Consider the following 20,625-nt stretch of genomic DNA (forward strand, 5'->3'; position numbering starts at 1 on the left):
ACCATGTTTTCAAAACCTAAGCCTTCGAGTTCAAAAGGAGAGAAACGAAAACACGTAACACTGACTCTCAGTCAGAAACTAGAAATCCTCAAACGGCTAGAAAAAGGCGAGAATAGAAATGTTTTAATGAATGAGTTTAATATTGGCTCATCAACTATTAATGACATTAAAAAACAAAAAGATGAACTAATGAAGTTTGCTTCTCAATCGGTAACAACTGAAAAATTGGCTTCTAGACAAACATTAAAAAAACCAAAACTGGAACAGCTAGATAGTGTAAAATGTAAAATAAACTTTGTTGTATGTATTTGCATACTGTATTTTTAGTTTAATTATTAACCTAATTGTTCTTATAATTACCGCCCGATAGGCCGGAATTTTCGGTAGTCCGACACCGAGCCGGTCCCGAACGTGCCGGATTATCGGACTTCTACTGTATAACGAAACCGGAGGATTAATATAATCAAGTTGTTTTGAAACTGTTCAGAAAATTTTACAGATTTCCTCTCAAAGAGTTAGATGTTTAGGAATAAACGTATTCATTATCTTAGAAAGTCCTCCACGAAAGCGTCCCTTCCCTTAGACAGATAGCCCTAGTTGTGCTTTGCCATAATCATATAAACCCAATCAAACGTATTCAAGATCCCATTGAGGTACATTAAGCATTATGCAACTATCAAATGTATTCGTCGGAGAGGTTTTAGTTATGTATATTTCATGCGCATCATATCTTGTGCCAAGGGTTCAAAAATGAAAAGAAAGGGAATTCCTCTGACGGAAATTATATTTCAGTTATATTTCTGGCCTAATATTAGAAAAAAAATTTAGAGCATATTCCGTTATATGTCGTTTCCGTTTTAAGTTTTTGATAAAACCATCGGAAATTCGTATAATTTTATTGCGAAATTTTCATTATTGCTTTTCTTATGTAAACTAAGTCTGAAATAAATTAATTTTGTCTATAACTTTGAAAGATTTGTCGCTGTTAGCTTAAGAACTAATTTCTAATCAAGTTTATGAAAATCCTCAAAAGCAAAGATTTAATGTTGGCAAATATTGACTAAGGGAAAGCACACGAGGTATATTTGCCTAAGGAGAGAGTTGTTTCAATGGAAAACCATATAAGGAAAACTAATTCCATGAAAACCCCTATTCATCCAGTCCATTCGCTGGGATAAGAATCGGGGTCGAATTGCCAGTGTTCAGCAATTTTATGTGCTTGGCCAATGGTGGGTCCGCAAGAAAGGAAGGAAAGCATTGAATATTTCTATTTTCCCTTTTCATTAGATAATATAAAATGAATAGCCTTAAATGTAGGAAAGGCAACCAGCAACTGAGTAAAACTTCTAAGGTAAGCGGCCTGCTTCGACTAACTGCTTCCTCTCTCTCGCTTGGCAAAAAGCCACAACTTCAATACTTGGCGTTCGCCAGACAAACTTTGCATAAATACTTTAACGCTTATAATTCTGACCGGAAGTAGAAAATAAGAAGTGATAGTAAAGATTTAAAATAAAATAAACGTTAGTAAAACTTAAGATCCTTACATACTTCCCGCCAGAGTTAATTAGTTTGAAACTGAGGTCTAAAACGACCTTGTTGAAAACTTTTAGCTCTAGAATCTAACGCGAGGCCAATCTTTTACAAACATTTTTCGCTAGAAACTAGAAATTTAAAAGAAAGAAATTTGTTTTTACAATAGTAGCTCCCAGGACACGCAATTTGTTTCATCTGTACTGCATCTAAACAGGAGCTTTTATTCAAATCTGGTTCCTTCCAGAGATCTGGAAGGAAAACTAGTTTAATGAAATGTTACACAATGAAATGGCAAGTAACATGTATAATTATATTTCTCTTAACATTCTTATTTCATTCATGACTATTTTAATTATCTCTCCCCGTGCTCTCTGACATGTGTTGTAAAAGAACACCAAACATGAATGTGTTTATGTCTATGTGTTCAACACTTCCTCCTACAATCAAAGCACTAACGTGTTAAAAATTCAACATACCAAGACCTGGTAACACACCCTAACTTCAACTCTAAACCCTGAGGTACTATTCTGAAAGTGGCTAACTCTGAAGTGTAGCGTCAAAGAGCCTAACTACATTCATTCAACCTTTAACACATATTCACCATGATTTAGTCTTTTTTACAGTCACACGAATAAAAAAAAAAAATTAACATTACTTTCACTTTTACCATATCACGGTATTTCTTAACATTTGAAATAACAGTTCACATTGTATATAAGAACATATTAACATGCCGTTAATTTTACGCATTTGACAACATACATTAGTAGTACATTGTTAACTTCTATTCTTTTCAAAGCAAGTGCCAATTTTTCTACATTGAAATACTACATTTCAAAAAGTCTTTCAGACTAAAACTTCTTTCTTGCCAGAAAGTTTTAAATAAAATTTATACAATAATTTTTACAATCTTAAATCGATAAAGGTAGACCTCGCATGAGGTAAAACTTCTTGAAATCTGCCACTTGCAGTAAGAATGAAAGATTAACTTAAGTTTGCAAAGTAACATAAAATTTTACTTATCTTTGTGATATTCGGATATTCTTTTCTGAGCCCAGTCCTGGAAAGTAGCGTAGATTGTTGTTTGATTTATCCTCCTTCGTGTGCGGGCTCGCCCTTCAGTGCCTTCCTCTAGAAGCTTTCTTTTTTTTCCAGTTCGGTCACCCTTGAATACCTTCTTTTTCGCCTCTGCCTGTGGTCTTGGCCGTTTGATGGCAGCTGGTCTTGGCGGAACCGGGAAACTTCTTTCGTGTTCCTTCTTGGACTTCGTTGCTGGCCGTTCAAATTTTCCTTGTAACTTTTCCTCCGCCGCTGGTGGCCCTTCCGCAGTACGGCGACATTTGCTGCGGAGAGTCCTGTCGGATGAGTAGATCTTCCGTTTTAGAGCCGGGTTATAGTTGCCGTCATTTCTCCTGGCTCTCTTTGCATTCGTCGTCCTTCTCCCTTCTTCATTCTGGGGGTGTTCGTGAGCTCTCTTTTCTGGACGGTGGAACGGCTTCTTTTTCTTGTTACCTTCAATTTTCCCGCGGGAAAACTTTCTTTTCACTTGCTCCTGCCTCTTAATGGCTTGCCCTTGTACTTGTCGTTGTTCCACCTCTGGAGCTTGTGCCTGCGGTGTCTGCCGTGCCGGATCCTGCAAAAGATCTGTAAATATTTGCATTTTATTACGATCATAGTAGGGTTTGATTTGATCAATGTTTGCGGAGCAGGTTTCACCATTTCTAGCTTTTAACACCACTGCAGCGTGAGTTATTTTTTCTATGACATATGGTCCTTCAAATCGTGGAAAAAATTTGGCAGTTTTATCTTCTGGTGCTGAAGAAAGTGAATGCTTAATTTTTAATACTTCATCCCCTACTTTATAAGTTACTCCCCGTCGTTTCAAGTCATATTATAGCTTTTGTTTTCTCTGTGCTACTTCAGTATTCTTTTTTTTGCTTCTTTAATTAGTTTTTCTATATCACCCATTTTAAATTCTGGGGCTCTTTGTTGCACATAAAATAATTTATCTAACGGCGTTATAATCTTTCTGCCTAAAAATAACTCAGCAGGAGTTTTGCCCGTTGTATCATGTTTTGCGGTCCTAAGGGCGAAAGCAAATTCATTGACATAGTTATCCCAGCTTTTATGAAAATTTTTAACATAACTACGGATAATTTTCACTATATTTCTATTGACCCGTTCCGCTATATTTGATTGCGGCCGATACGGGACCAATTTTAAATGACGTATGCCCAGTTTTTGGCACATGTCTTCAAATATATTACTTACAAATTGAGGACCATTATCCGATATAACTTTTAGGGGCGCCCCGTATTTTAAAATATATTTATTTAAAATAGAATCAGTAACTAATTTCGCGGAGGCTCGTTTTAAGGGAACAATTTCGGTCCATTTACTAAAATGATCAACCATAACAAGGTGATAGCGACTTTTATTTAACTGACTTTTTGGGAAAGGGCCCAATAAATCGATGCCAATTATTTCATTTGGAAATTCGGATTTAATACTATTTAGAAACCCGGCCGGGCGGAAATTAATATAATTAACTGCTTGACATGTTGGACAGGACTGGACATGCGCCCTTGTTAACTTTTGCAGTTCAGGAAAATAGACTGCCTCGCGTACGCGTTAGATAGTTTTTCGAATACCAGCATGAGAAGCTAAAGGGCTGTCATGGAGCTCCTGCAGGATATTTAATCTAAGACTAGCTGGGATAACAGGTCGAAATTCGATGTTGGAATTCGTAGTTTTTGTATAAAATAATAGACCGTCTATTAGTTCGTAATGGGCCGCCCTATTTCTTATCGCCACAATATCTTGGTGGCTAAAATTTTCAGGATCCTTTAAATATTCATAAATGCTTCCAAACTCAGGATCCTTACCCAGTTCGGTTATTACAGTTTCTCGGGAATTTATTGTACATGCTGTGAGCATTGCCACCTTTACGGTATTACCTTCTTCATCTATTTTAATTCTGGATAGGGCATCTGCTACGATATTTTCCTTTCCGGGGGTATGCTTGATTACCAGATTATATTCTTGTAGCTTGAGTGCCCATCTTATTAACCTTGGGGATAAGTTTTTCCCTGAGTACAATCTAGTTACCGCCGCATGATCAGAGTACACTGTTATTGGCGCTTTTCCAAAATAGACTCGGAACTTTTGCACTGCTAACAGAACTGCAAATGCCTCTCTCTCGGTCGCGGAATAGTTTCTTTGTGTTTGATTTAAAGTTCGGCTAAAAAATGCCACGGGCTGCTGATTTTGCGAAACTACCGCTCCTACCGCATAATCCGAAGCATCCGCTGAAATTTCTAAATTCTCATCCTTTTCAGGAAATTTCAACACAGGGGCTTGCGTTAATGCTTGCTTTAATTTTTCGAACGCACTATTGGCTTCGGCCGTCCACGAGAATCTTGCCTTTTTCCTTTTTAATTTTAACAATGGCTCGGCAATAGCTGCAAAATCTTTTATAAAGTACCTATAATATGAACAAAGTCCTAGAAAAGAAGAGAGCTTCTTCGCCGTGTTTGGAGTCGGATACTTTTGTACAGCGATTATTTTTGATTCGTCTGTCTCGATTCCTTTCTGAGATATTTTGTAACCTAAATATTTTAATTCAGGGGCTGCAAATTTGCACTTTTCGACATTAACTTTTAGACCGGCCTCATTTAATAAAGAAAACACCTGTCTTAAATCTTGTACATGCTGGTCGAGATTATCACTAGTAATAATGATATCGTCTAAATAGATAAATGTGGACTTCCCAAGAACAGGTCTTAACACAATGTCCATACATCGCTGAAATGTTGCCGGTGCCCCTGAAAGGCCAAACGGCATACGCAAAAATGCATAAGTGCCAGACTTGGTTATAAAAGCAGTCTTAGGCACGTCCTCAGGCCTAACCCCTATTTGAAAATAACCAGTCGTTAAGTCTAAAGTCGTCATATATTTGGTGGATGTTATGTTCCTTAGAATTTCTTCAATAATAGGTAACGGATATACCGGATATTTAGTTATGGAGTTTAATTTACGGTAGTCAATTGCGAATCTCCACCTTTTTGGATGTGTCAAAGGATAGTCCTTATTTTTCTTACATAAAACCACCGGGCTAGCATAACTACTTGAGATGGGCGTTATGATCTTTTTACGTAGCATATCGGTGATATGCCATTCTATAATTTTTTCCTTATTCTTATCATACCGGTATGCTTTGTGGCGAACTGGCATTGAATCTCCGGTGTCAATACTATGGGTAGTAACCTGAGTAAATCCTGGAATATCACTAAATAACGAAGCAAATTCACTTACCACTTGTCGGATTCTTCGCTGTTCTTCATTAGGCAGGTGGTCAAGATTTAACATCGGCGGTTCAGCCTTTTCTCCACGAACTGGTTTCATTGTCAGCTTAAGGGACGCTTCATTAAAATCCAGCGTTGCTTGTGCCTCTGAAAGAAAATCTATTCCTAAAATAATATGTGCTTGCAGATTCTTTACTATGAAAAACATTACCTTTACTTGTTCGTCCTTGATACGGACATACAGCGGTAATTTACCTATACACTTACATTTTTCTCCTTGCGCCGCTAACACTATCGTATTATCCGAATTATATATGCGTTATTTCCGAAAATACTTCCTAAAAAAATCTTCTGCCACACAGGAACACTGCGCGCCTGTATCCAGGAGTGCGGTGGCTGGGATATTATTCACCAACACTTCAATCTTCGGAAGAGTCAAATTTTTCACCATTACTGTATTTAACTTGAAGGAAGAGGGGTTTTCTTGGCCTTCGGATTTCCGCACCCTCCCGTCAGCAGAAATCCGTTTTAGTTTAAATTATTTTTCATTTCCGTGCTTTCCTTCTTTTTCCACTGGCCTTGAGACTTTTTTCCTGGATTGCTATTGAACTGTCGACGTTCGCCGGCTGTTTTTGAATGCTCGGGTTTCCTTGCCCACTGATTCGCTTTGCTTCCGTAGCCGTGTGCTTGAGTTTGCTGTAGTCTTGGCGCACCAAATTGGTTTCGCTGTTGATATTGGCGTCTTCTTTCAATGTCCGCCGTTCTTCTACTTTCAAACTGGATTGCTAGCTCAAATAACTTTTCCAGTGTAGTCGGATTTCTTAATTCAATAAAGTCTTGCACTTGGGGCAGTAACCTCGGCAAAATCACTTGAATTATCTCAGGATCCGGACGGTTTCCATACAAGAGTTTGAAGACGTGAATTTTTCTTAAAATAAAGCTTGAGAGATTTTCGATTCTTTGCTGATATATACTAAAAAGTTCCGCTTCTAATTTCGCACGATCCCTTACAACAGGGAAGGCTTTTAGTAGGTCAGTCTTGAAATTTTCGTAAGTATAGGTGGGACTTCCTGCTTAACCCAAGAGACTTCTGCCTATACATTTGAACCAATTAAGCGCTTGGCCCCTCAAAGCGCTGGTGGCTAAGGTAACTTTTTGAAATTCGTGCACGGGATAGAGCATGAAGTGGTCATCCAATTTTTCCAAAAAAACTGGTTACCGGTGAGTTTCCATTAAATGTTGCTTCTGGTTTCATCGAAGCGCGCATGGTCTGGACGATGTAACCAAATCCTTCCAGGGCGGCAGCTGGCATTTCTGGATTCTGAGCCGCTTCTGCAGGCAGCACAGGTTCTTCTTGAAACTCGGCCATGGTTATTCTTCTTCGTTGGGCGCCACTAACAGGTTCAATGTTCCGTCTTACTTTCTTCGGGAACATGCAAGGACCTGACTCGGAACAGAGAGCTTACTAAAGCTATGTTCAATAACTGTGGGAAGTAGACAGGATACACAAGAACTTTGAAAGATTTGTCGCTGTTAGCTTAAGAACTAATTTCTAATCAAGTTTATGAAAATCCTCAAAAGCAAAGATTTAATGTTGGCAAATATTGACTGAGGGAAAGCACACGAGGTATATTTGCCTAAGGAGAGAGTTGTTTCAATGGAAAACCATATAAGGAAAACTAATTCCATGAAAACCCCTATTCATCCAGTCCATTCGCTGGGATAAGAATCGGGGTCGAATTGCCAGTGTTCAGCAATTTTATGTGCTTGGCCAATGGTGGGTCCGCAAGAAAGGAAGGAAAGCATTGAATATTTCTATTTTCCCTTTTCATTAGATAATATAAAATGAATAGTCTTAAATGTAGGAAATAGTTAGACTTACTTTCACAAAACATCTGTAGTTTCATTCTACCAAATTAGTTTATAGTTTTCTAGAAAAAACATGCAGTAAGCCTCATTTCAATTTTTACTGCTGTAATTATTTTTGTCGTTGTTATTGTCATTATTATCATAATTAAGCAAATTTTTCCATAAATAATTATTACTTTATCAGGTTCAATGTTCCGTCTTACTTTCTTCGGGAACATGCAAGGACCTGACTCGGAACAGAGAGCTTACTAAAGCTATGTTCAATAACTGTGGGAAGTAGACAGGATACACAAGAAGGGTATACAAAACCCTTTATTTTTCTCTATTTACAATAATTTCCGTACTTCGGAATACAAAGACTCACTACTCGTGGTCTAAACGTAAGAATATAAACATATAACTAAACTCTAATTTAACTTTGAAATAATAAACGTGGAAGAATTGCCTTATATTAACAGGAACCGTATGTAGTACAGAGAACTGTGAACACTACAATACGTTTAAAGTTATCAAGAGGATTAACCCTCTGGCCTGGAAGGCAACCAGCAACTGAGTAAAACTTCTAAGGTAAGCGGCCTGCTTCGACTAACTGCTTCCTCTCTCTCGCTTGGCAAAAAGCCACAACTTCAATACTTGGCGTTCGCCAGACAAACTTTGCATAAATACTTTAACGCTTATAATTCTGGCCGGAAGTAGAAAATAAGAAGTGATAGTAAAGATTTAAAATAAAATAAACGTTAGTAAAACTTAAGATCCTTACAACTTAATTATTTAAGACCATGATAATGAACTAAGAAATGCTCTAGAGCATAAATTTTCATACTCTAAGTAAATGAAATTTTTTAGCCATTTCCAGTTAGTTAAACAGTATATTATTTTAATTTTAAAGACAAATTCAAGATTTAATGCCACATTGAATGCTAACCCCTAAAGAAATTCCTAGTTTACTAAATTGTGAGGATGCTAAATGAATGGTCTCATGGAATGGCAGCACTTGTCAGGGCACATCGATAATAAATAACATAGCAATGTAATGTAGCGTAAAGCAAGTGGAAAAAAAAATGATTGTTTCAGCAATCATATCTTAGCCAGTTACGGACACCCCATTAAAGTACATATTTGTAGATTGTGCAAAGCCTTTAACCTTTCTGATAGTCTTTTTACTGATAATAAACTGCCCTTGGAGATTATCTCTTCCTAGAATTAAATATTTCGAAAGAACTTTTTTAAAGTAAGCCCCCACCTAAGTGGTGCAGGGGGTTAACGATGCTGGCTGCCATACCTTTGTTTGTAAGTATATACAGCCTGAGCGAAATGAGGCCGCTTAAAATACTGGCAAACCGAAATTTCATTTGAAAGGTTACATGGTAGGAAAAGAGGGGATCTGTTCTCTGAGGTGTTCTCCATCAAAATTAGGATGGAACTTCCCTTTCTAACAGATATAACTCGATCACCCCTGTGGTGCAGCCTGAGCACCACAAAGAGCCAATACATTCAGCTGCAAGTATCCGGCCATTTGGAACAGTATCATCTTTTTCTAAACTAACTTACCATATGAGTACTGCAAACATCCGTGTGTTTTACCACCAGCTGAATGCATGTACTAGCGAAGCCATGAAACACAAAATGATTTCATCATGCGATGAAACATAAAATGCAGCTTTCAAGTTCATTAATTAATTCAAAAATTTAAACATATGTAACACTGTGTTATTTCTAATCAATTTAACATGATGTAAATGGATTATTGTTTATTAATTTAATATTAATAAATAATGAATTTAATGTCATACACCTGTATTATTGCTCATGTATTCAATTTAATATAAGTTACGGCATTATATGAGAACTCAATGTGAGTGAAAGTCCCAAAAGCTCACTAGAAATGTCTGAGAGTAACTTTATTAATGTCACGTTTGACCTTCGAAATGCCTGGCCAGGTCTTTGAACTCCCTTACACTTTGCTTCAAAAACATTCCTGTCAACAAAGGTAATTACTGTGATGTTTCGACTCTACGTTGACTTCACTGAGAGGCACAAGCATATAATGCAAGAAGTGGTAGCTCCCAAGCTTGGCCATAAAGGTAGAAAAAAAAAAAAAAAGGAAATCCAGTATGAAGTGATTTTTTTTTTTTAAACCAGCTTTGTAATTTAATAGGTTTCAAGGAATTAGAAGAATTTTCGGTTTCTTGACATTCTCAAAATGTGTAAATTGCTGGAGGTAATATTAAATCGCAAATCCTGTTTTGTACTTTGATGCAGGTTAAGAGAGCCGAGAAAATATCTCCGCAATATGAAATTCACGAATGTAAATTTGCTCGTAATGTATAAGTTATTACCTTTGCTGTATAAACGTAACCTCTTTTTCAGAAGCTATCAAGGTTAGAAATGGGAAATTTTGTGATAGTTACAGCTGCCTTTTAATGCATTTTAATAGTTTCTATTTTTCCTAAGTTAAAAATACTAATCTAATTAATTTTTTAATTAGCGTTCTTTTTTAATCATGCACATTTTTTCGCATTTAATTTTCAAAATAAGCTTTCTCGATAAATGATAAAATCCCCGTTTTAAAATATCCAACGTTGCAAAGCAAGTATATCTTAAAACTTTCAAGTTATTACGTTTGATAGCAGGGGGGGGGACTCGAAAATTAAGAGAGCTTTCGGGAAGAATGATTTAAAGATTATATCAACACTGTGATTATATCAACAACATTTCAAACATAGGAAAAATAATTTTAAATATTCCTTTATAAGAAACACATTACCTTGTAAGATGGTTTCTATACTTCAAACTTAAGTGATTTTGCCTTTGAGTTTTGTTTTGGAAATTTTATTATTTTGTCTGGCCATTTGAATGATATAGTGGCAGTGTACACTCTGTGTCCATTATACGTTCTTTGTCCCGTTGTTTTATTATTTTCATTCAGTGGATGCTGCAATAATTCCAGCTTTAATTAAAATAAGTAGAAAACAGGTAGTTCAAAGCCTTAAGTGGTATAAAGGCAGTTTTGGGGGCATGATTGTGGATGACATTACTTCAAATTCCCTTGGCTTTTTCCCTTGAGTTCACTTATTAATTCTGGATCAGATAAATTACTGAAAATTGTTTAATTATTTCCACAATACTTAGGGGAAATTTGCATATGTTTCTTAAAGTCATTGAAATACTTTGCCCAAATAATTCGCTGCTTATTCCTAACCGAAACAGCATTTTTTTCTCACTGCTAAAGCCATTGTATTTTGAAATTTGAAATTTCATTTGAATATCGAGAATACAATTTTGTTGTGCGATACAATTTTGTTCCCCCACTACTATTTTTTTTAATTCGTCATACTGTACAAAGAAAATATAACTGTCAATGATGGTCTAAAAGTGTTATCGATTGCATTATGCCAACATTAAAGCGCTTTTTAAATATATTTTTACTTCGTTGCATTTTTATTAGTATTCAAAGCTTTAACACAGGACTGATACTCTAAATAACACTCCCTATAAAGTTTTAAGGCAGAGATTGCTATTTTTTCACAAATAATACATCTTCAAAAAATGGTGGTATTATGAAGTGAGGGTTCTACCTCACCTGAACTTTTGGATGCCGTTTTTACTAAGACAAAGAGTAAGTATATTATTTTTTAAAAATTTATCAGTGATCTGGGGTCCTCTTAGAATGAGGGTCTCTCCCGACTGCGACTTGCGCGACCCCATAAATTCATTTATCCCTAAAAGCGTTATAGTAGTCTTAAGTCAAAGCATATATTGGTTACCCTGATAAACCTACAAACAAGTTTATAGTAATCGAAACAGTTCAAAACAAAGAGTTGCAAATAAGGTTACTGTTGCCCCTTCTCTGGAGTAAATTTTAGTGAAAGCTTTGCAGAAGTAACATTCTCCAGATAAAGTGAACTGTAGATGAAACCAATTGTTTACACTGAAAAGTCCTTTAAAACTCTCCCAACTTTCAAATTTTTTTTAATTAACTTGTGTATTATAACATTATAGGGAGGACGTTTTGCATTATTTTAAAGAATGATAAAATTTAACATGGCTTTCGATTTGATTTTAATGTTCTTAGTTCCCCAAAATGTTAGACAGCCAGCATTAAACTTATGCGAAACTATTATTATGTATTTTTTTAAAGTGAAATTATTTCAGAATTATATTTTATTGGAATCATTTTGCATTATTGATCCCCGTTATAGAAGTATATAGATACTGAAGGAAAGAAACGTAGTTTCTGAAGTTTAAAATAAAGTGCTTCGAACGTAGGAATGATTACTCGCAGTGACAATTTTACGGCAGCTAGGGTATCAGCATTCTGGAAATAATCAGTACTATTGAAGGTGCACGTGCATATTCAAACATGAATTATTATTGTAATTAAAAGGCATATTGACAAGAGGAAATCTGAATATTAATTTTTGAGTTAAATTTAACCATGTGCAACGCCACGTGTATCATAACATTAACAAAGCTTAACACTAACTGCTTATTACTTTTGTTCTAGCTATAATAAAATTGCAGATTATTAAAATCAAAAACAATAGCTGAAATGTGTTCAGTGATAAGTAATATTAATTTTGCTATAGCTCATGTACGGAGAAATTCCTTTTGCTTACTTTCGTGGATGTGGAAATTTTGAAAATGAGAGATGCTCTAGCAAAGATAGCCATGAAAACGTCACATTGATTTAAATCTCCGTGTTTCTGTTTCTCACTGGAAACGCTTCTACAGAAAGGATATCTGTGTTTGGAACAGAGAATATCTGGCACAATGAACCAAACGTTTGTTTTCCTGCAATGTTTCACAGAATAAACATTATTCAGTTTTCAGAAGATTTAAGTAACTCAATTTTTACTGGGCAAGGCAATTTTAAGAGCTATTTAAAGCGATTTTGGCTTGCTTCGAATGCCTTGTGCAGCTATGGTAGCGGCGATGAGGATGTAAAGTATATTCTTTTTGGGTGCATTCATCATGTCCACCAGAACGAGATATTTCAGACAACTTTGTTTGTCTATCTGTTTCTTGACCAACAATTTTTTCTGAACGTTTTCTAACTAAAAAGACAGTTTCTGCTTTTCGGGATTTCATTCTCAGTTTAAATTATTGAGTTCTTTTTAGTTTATTACTTTTTTATTTTATTTATTCTTTTACTTATTTTTATTTATTTATTATTTTTATTTTGTTACTTTTTATTTCATTTTATTTTTCTTTTACATATTTTTCTTTTATTGCTTTTATACTTTATTTCCTCTTTTACTTATTTTTACTTAGTTATTTTTATATAATTTCATATATTGGCAGTGCTATTGTAAATTTATTTACTTATTTTGTTAGTGCTATAATTTACATGTGTAAGTCTCGTGGTATAATTTGGGGAACACGGAAAGCTAAAATTAGTGTTAACAACAACAACAACAAAAACAAAAACATTATAGGCGCAGTCAACTGGCTCCTTTTAAGTCATTGATTGTGCAATTGGTAACTTAGTGCAAAGGATTTGCCACAAACCTTTGTTTCCAGCAACATTTTAGTTTTCCTCGCAAATATCGTCGATGTGTGTAATTGGCATTCGTTCGTTCATACGATTGAAGAAATTTTAGAATTTTGCTGCCAGATGGAGAAAGATTCTAGATATTATTTCGAACAACTTGAGATTAGGAAAGCAACACAGAAATTAGGAAATCGCATTAGGAAAACAACACAGAAATTAGGAAATCACATTAGGAAAACAACACAGAAATGGCCGTATCTCAGGTTAGATAAAGAGAGGTGGTGTAATTTCTAATTGTAAAAAGAGCGTCCATAACAATTAATTGATCAACGGACTTGCTATTTCAAGCGCTTGCTCAATAAAGTTTAGTTTACCCATGGTCATATATATATAACATTAATAAATGAGCATGAAATTTACTTTTGGTATTCTGTGCTGTCACGGTGAAGTTTTTCTTCAGCTATCCTAATTCGGTTATTGTCTGTGTAACCCTTTTTAGGTGTGTGATATGATATTCTGCTTCAGAAAAGACAATCATTCTCCCTGAAACGTTACCATGAAGAATATTGTAAAACGCATCGTTAATAAGCACTTTGTCGTATTGAATAACTTAACCTAATATATTTCTACAGTTAAAAACCTTAGTTTAACCTTAATTAATACTATCAAGCTTGTTAAAGTACCTCTAGAGGATATCCATTCTAGCGGTTTTAATGGTAAAGAACTAGATAGCTAGTTGATAATTTAAGAAATAATTATAAAATATAGTTTTATGTCATTCACTTAGTTTTATGCTAACATTTTTAAAACCTCCAGCCTATATAGGTTTCTACGATTCTTTGCTTTGGCCAATTGGGCTTGTAGAAATTTGTGTGTGTTCTAAAGTTATTTGTACGCTATAACTATTTGTGAATACAGTGCATAAATTATTATTATGAAGTTTCTTTTCCAGCAAATTCATTTCTCTATATTTTCATGAAACCTCAATTTTCCTGTGACACAGTTTCTTAGAAAAAAAAATTTGGGGGAAGAACTGTAATGGAGAACTCGTTGTAGTACTGCATCTGTCTGAATTATTATGTTTGTCATCATAAAATTCACACCGATGTGGATTTCAAAATAGGAAAGTCTAATAGTTATGATACAATACATCATCCGAAAAAATAATCGTGTAGACCAGCGGTTCTCAACCTTTTGATTAACACGTACCATCTAAAAAAATTGAAAACCTTTAGTATCACCACTACAAAGTACTACTACCACCACCACTCTTGAACAAAGCTCAGATCGCATAAAGTTGTGAGTGTTAGAGAAAGAACTCAATCAGGATGTTGGGATTTTAATATTTAAATTTAATACCTGAAAATACTTTGCTTCTTTCATTACCACCTACTTTTCTCTTGCGTACCACCGGTTAAGAACCCCTGGTGTAGACAACTTTAAGTTAAATAATTAAAACTCTGTCGAGGTGCATTTACTTGCAACCCATCATGAAACATCCAGGAATCCCGGTTGAAAATGTAATTATAAGTTTTACCATACTTCCGGTTCCGTTCCTAACGGAAATACTTGCCTTCGTTTTTGATATCCAATTATGTGATTACTTTTATCCAATTCTGTTATCAGGAAATTCGCGATGGGCATAAAAATGTTCAATTTCAGTAACTTCCGCCGTATGTGTTGGTTAGAAGTAGGTAATAATATTTACACCGGATCAGCTTGTAAAGATTATGTGATTAGATTAAAAGTTAAGATTAAGCGAACAATATTTAGGTAACTCAAATTTAATTTTCAAGTTACCTAGCTTTAATAACACTGATCAATTTTCCATGCAACGCCTATGCGTGAACTTCAAGGTTGAATAGTATATTTATACTGATTTTTATGGCGTTTCTAAATGCGTTTTGAGGTTCAACGGGAAAAGTAGATTGCCTGAATGATTTAAGTTTAATGGTAATTCTTCTATATAGATCTTATGTTACATTATAAGATATCGTCTTATATTTTAACGTTAAAGTATTCACCGTTAGTTGTCAATTTATTTCTGAATGCAAAGCAGCTGGGTCTTAAAAACCATATATTAACGTTCGCAAGCATTTCGTTGCGGTATGAATTATTCGAGCCTTAAGTAAACAACACTAATGTTATTTAGGTAACTCAAATTTTATTTTCAAGTTACCTAGCTTTAATAACACTGATCAATTTTCCATGCAACGCGTATGCGTGAACTTCAAGGTTTAATAGTATATTTATACTGATTTTTATGGCGTTTCTAAATGCACCTTTCTCTATTTATGTTTCGGGAAATAAGTCTCTAGTTCGTTATTTAGAGCTTGCACTTCCCAAATAATCTTGGAATTTATTTTATAGTTGCATTTCTAGGCTAGAATATTCCAAAATAATACGGTAGCCCCGTCTTCTCTGACGTAGAGAAAGCCTTCGGTTATTAAATTCTGCTTGTAATTTCTCCAAATTCTCCGTACTACCGTTGCTTTTAATTATTTATACATGTCTGAATTTCTTTAAAGTTGATAACATTGTTTAGTCTAATGAGGTTACTTACGATAATTTTTTTTTTCTTAAAAAATACCATTTCGCCGCCCAGACGGTATAGTGGTTAGAGAAGCCAACTGCGATACTAAAGAGCCCGTGTTTGTATCCCGGAGAAGGCATGGTTGTAATTGTCCGCCTCTTCATAGGAGGCAAAGGTGGCCCGCTTATTAAGTGCATCCATAATAAAGTGACCGTAGTGGTCACTTTATTATGGATGCACTTAATAATGGTCTTAGTAGTCACTTTATTCAGGCCTTAGTAGTGGCCAAGCCGAAAACGGCTGAGGGCCCCGCCATTGGTTAAGAAAAAAAAAAAAAAAACATATCCATTACTCTTTTTAAAAATTAATGTGCTGGTCGTAGCTATTTCTCGTGAGCAGTTAATATACTCCTCAAAATGAGGGGGGTGAAGTCGCTCTGGACATTGATGATTCGACCTGAGTTCGATTCCAGGCGAACGGGCTGGCTGCATGGGCTTTTTTTGTGGTTTTCCCCATGTGTAACGTCTATACGAGCCAGATCCCCTTAGAAGATCCTTCACGAAGGCATTCCTTCTTTAGGTAGATAGACCTAGAGTTCTTTGCCGAAACCAAACCAAACCTGGAAGTGATTCTTACATTTCCAAAGTATGATATTAGTTATGAAAAAGTATAAGTTGGGCCTTACAAGAGAAAATTGCTCAAGATTTATTTACAGTTTTCCACTAAAGTTTCATTTCCTTCTCTACGGAAACAAATTCGTTATGCCATGTTCAGAGAAGGGAGTTCTTTGAAAATACATCGCTTTTAGTTGTCGTTTGATTACCATAAAAATAAGTTCAAATTGTATTTGTTACTATTCTTATTTAGGATCACGACAAAATTCCATTTTTCAACAAAGTAATGTACAAACACTTATTACCTGAATCTACTTATAATATTTCAGGTGTCCCTCAGACGCTGAGTGGTAAAACCGCTAAATACTGGAAGTTCGACTCGGTTTCAAATTCTGGCAAACGGGCTGACTACAAAGAAGTTTTCGTAGTTGCGCCTATATCGAACGTGAATACGATCTAATTTCTCTTAAAACGTCTGCCACGATTGCATCCTATCCCGTAGGTGAACATTCCTGGTATGCCTTGCTGTAATCCAAATAATCTAAGTTTATTCCGTCTCGGTCAAGTTGATCTTTCTGTTCAGAAGTTCTGGTACTATACAGTCGTGTAAAGAATATCAACAGGTGATATATCAGAGCTTTTGCTAGTCCATCGACAAAATCCGCAAAGAGGCAAAATTGTTGCAAATCGCTCAAAATGATATGCATGATGGAGGTAGAGAAATTCAAAAAAATCGCCATGTTTTCTCTTCGAATGAAAGTTCTTCCTAATGGATTTCTCTTACATTTTAGACTACTTAGATTACAGCAAAGCTCACACGGACTACCTAACTAAGGGGGAGGGAGGCTTTTGCGGGGAACTTTTTAAGGGAAATGGTTTGTATTCACGTTATATATGAGGAAAAGTATAAAAATTCCTATGCAGCCAGTCCGTTCGCAATGGTTTTAACCCGAGTCAAACTAATAGTGTGACTCATCAGCAGCCGAGCAGTAAATGCCGCTGAATATGGTAGTTCGGTCTGAGGTTCGAATCCCGGCGAAAGGGCTAGCTCCAAGGGCGTTTTCGTGGTTTTCCCTATGTGTAACGTGGATACGAGCCAGTTTTCCTTAAAATGTCCTTCACGGAGCATCCCCCTTTGCTGAATAGTGCCGAATGCTGGAGCACGTAATTAAAAAAGAAAATACCAGTGCTCAGCTGTTTTACCGTTGCTAGTGAGCTGGTGAGCTCATTTAATCTTTAAAAGATTTTTTTTAAATTTTTAAATTTTTTTTTTGGACGATATTTATAAACGAATTTAGTTTCCAGTTTTTAGCATTCTGCCCCCCTTCTTCAGAGTGATAATGCAGTAGGTCTAAAAATGCGTATATTGAAGTTATGTCAAATTTGAAAGATTTATGTAATCGTTAAATAAATTCAAATTTCTCTCCTTATGTTAACTTCCTCTTGCTGGTCACTTTAATTCTAATACTGCACAGAAATGATGCTCAGATCCAATCAAAAATGAATAAAAAATTTGATTTATTCAAATCCTCCCAGAACACTTTGTTTTATGATTTTAGATGTTATTGCTAATGACGAAAATCATAAAACAAAGTGTTCTGGGAGGATTTGAATAAATCAAATTTTTTATTCATTTTTGATTGGATCTGAGCATCATTTCTGTGCAGTATTAGAATTAAAGTGACCAGTAAGAGGAAGTTAACATAAGGAGAGAAATTTGAATTTATTTAACGATTATACAAAATCTTTCAAATTTGACATAACTTCACTATACACATTTTTAGAACTACTGCATTATCACCCAAAGAAACAGGAATTGTAGGTTTGAAAAAAATTCGTCAAACCAATGATGGTACTTACTTATTATCCCGTCGACTACTAACAGAAATTTCTGCAGCGGCCGACAGTTGCCAATCGTTACTGCGGAATTTTAAAGGAAGTTAGTCATCCATAATCGGCGCTACTTGGCCCTTCGACGGGATAATACGTAAGTACTCAGATGACTATTATAATACCAGAAACCTATTATAGTTTTAGCTCTTTTTCATTAAAAAAACAATACGCATCAAACAATTTTCTACTAAAAGAGTGAAATGCTAAAAGAGTGATATGCATCATTCTTTTAGGAAGAAAATATACGCTGGTTATCGGCTCATTTTAATTGTGTTAAAATATAGATAGTTAACTTAGTTTGGTTCATTTGATTACGGCAAAGCACACAAGAACTATCCGCCTTTTGAGGGAGGATGCATTCGTGGAAGTCTTTCTATAGGAAATAGCTCGCATCCCCGTATATTACCCATGAGAAAAACCACAAAAATGCCCATGCAGCCAGCCCGTTCGCATAGAATCCAACCCATATCGAACAACCAGCGTTCAGCGACTTTACCGCTCAACCCCTAGTGGGCTGACAGGTAATTACAAAGCAGTATTATTGATTATTGTATAATGTAAACTAAAACTTTCCATCGTCATTTACCATTCTTCCATGCTTTAAACCGTAATTTTTCACATTTTAAGCACATATATTTACTTAAAAATTATTTCCAATAAGTTTCTAATTACATAATACAAGGAATAAACGTTTCCGTTCTTTTACTGTATTTTAATCACTTCCCATACCTGCCTACAAATGCGCCTACTTAATTTCGTTTTATTTATTTTATTTATGCCGTAAAGATATATCGAATTAATGAAGTCCTTATTAATTTCATTTGTTGAGGCCTATATAATTGTAAATTAAGAAAATATATAATTTCCTTTGAATCTGACGCTTTTGTGCAATTAGAGCTACTTTCTTTCTCGAAATGTTTGCCGCCCCTGAGGTCTACTTTAGTCCTCAGCGTGTGTCATTATACGGCCCTAAATATAGATGTGCTTCTATGTCGCAGGCTGAAATTGACGTCATGTCTGACGTTTAAATTTTATTTCTGAAGTGCCAGTTATAATTCGTTGTTTATACATTATCATTTATATACATATATACATGTATATGTATATATATGTGACAAAAATTGCATTAATGCTATTGTTCATTACAGCAGTCTGTATCTTCTCCACTCTCCGAGCAGGATGATGACGGGGGTAGCTTTGAGGAGGCAGACTGTCCCTTTTCAGTGTCTGTCAGCGCAGTCAGCAGCTTAATGGTATTCTGAACGCTTAGCGTTCAGTGCTCTCCCAGATTTCTCCCGATATGCTAAGCTACTGTTTGCTCAGGTAAGGCCGCAGGTAACGAAATGAAAGTATGATTCTTCAAATTCTTCTTTTCAACTTTATTTGAAATGATCTTTTATCAAGCTGCCAGCTTATAGGTTTATTATGATTTTAAAGAGTGTTCGTTTTTAATAAAGAAATAATTTCAAAAAGTTGCAAGGATTTTTTAATTTGTTATGAATTGTAAAATTGTAATTGTTTAAATATTGTGGTTTCAGTTTCATTTTTCCCAAAACTTAATCTTACAAGCTTCAAATCATATATTTATCGATTCTCTTATAAAATAATATTTCACTTAAGAATCTTTTCAGCTAATATTTTTGTTATTTATATCAGCTTTAATTTAAAAAATATGTCTTCTAACACTTTGCATAACTACATAAAAGAATAAATGTGCAACTTTTATTTCATAGCTTTTTCTTTTTCTATATAAATCTCTTTTGCAATGTTTTTATTGTATTATATGTGTTTTATATATAAAACTAGAAGTACTTTTTTATACCGTGAGTAACTCATGCATTGTATTTATTATTTATGCACTGTATTTATTACGTCATTATTTTAATCTTTTCAGTTACAATAAGAATTTTAAATTAATAAAAATTGAATTATTAATAAGAAGTTCTTAAATTGATTTCACTAAAATCTGCGTAATGATTGCATATTATTATTCATTACACTTTTTTCTTTATTCAATTTTATTCGCAATTAATATGCGAATTATGAAGTCTAAAATTATCATTTTTGTCTAAGTTTTTCTGTTCCTTTATAATATTCTTTTCGGTAAAATTTATTATGCTAATGATATAGTTTAGTCATAACGAAGAGAAAATAATTAAAAAATTAAATCTGAACTTTGACATGTTAACAAACTTTAAAATTAGGCAAAAATTGACCTTATTATTGAATTAATTTTCGAAAAAGATTTTCATTTGGAAATTAGCTTGATCTAGACACCTTCGTACTAAGTTTATTACATTAAGTATAACACAGAAATAAATTAATAATAGCTTAAAAATTATTTTTTTTTAAATTTTTCTATAAAAATTATAATAATTTTACTCT

At 34.8% G+C, this 20,625-nt stretch overlaps 1 protein-coding gene across 8 annotated transcripts in view; it reads left to right on the plus strand.

The window, feature by feature from the left end:
* LOC118199723 (zinc transporter ZIP12-like) overlaps positions 1–20,625 on the plus strand; it is a 193,648-nt gene that overhangs the window by 83,821 nt on the left and 89,202 nt on the right. For all 8 annotated transcript variants that reach the window (XM_085809543.1, XM_085809546.1, XM_085809542.1 and 5 more), the window contains one exon: positions 19,389–19,563. The gene's annotated coding sequence lies outside the window, so the exon portion shown is untranslated. The remainder of the gene's footprint in view (positions 1–19,388; positions 19,564–20,625) is intronic.

The sequence above is a fragment of the Stegodyphus dumicola genome, chromosome X2 (assembly GCF_044657685.1).
Source record: "Stegodyphus dumicola isolate Sdum_Otavi_A_Nest chromosome X2, ASM4465768v1".
Classification (NCBI taxonomy): domain Eukaryota; kingdom Metazoa; phylum Arthropoda; class Arachnida; order Araneae; family Eresidae; genus Stegodyphus; species Stegodyphus dumicola.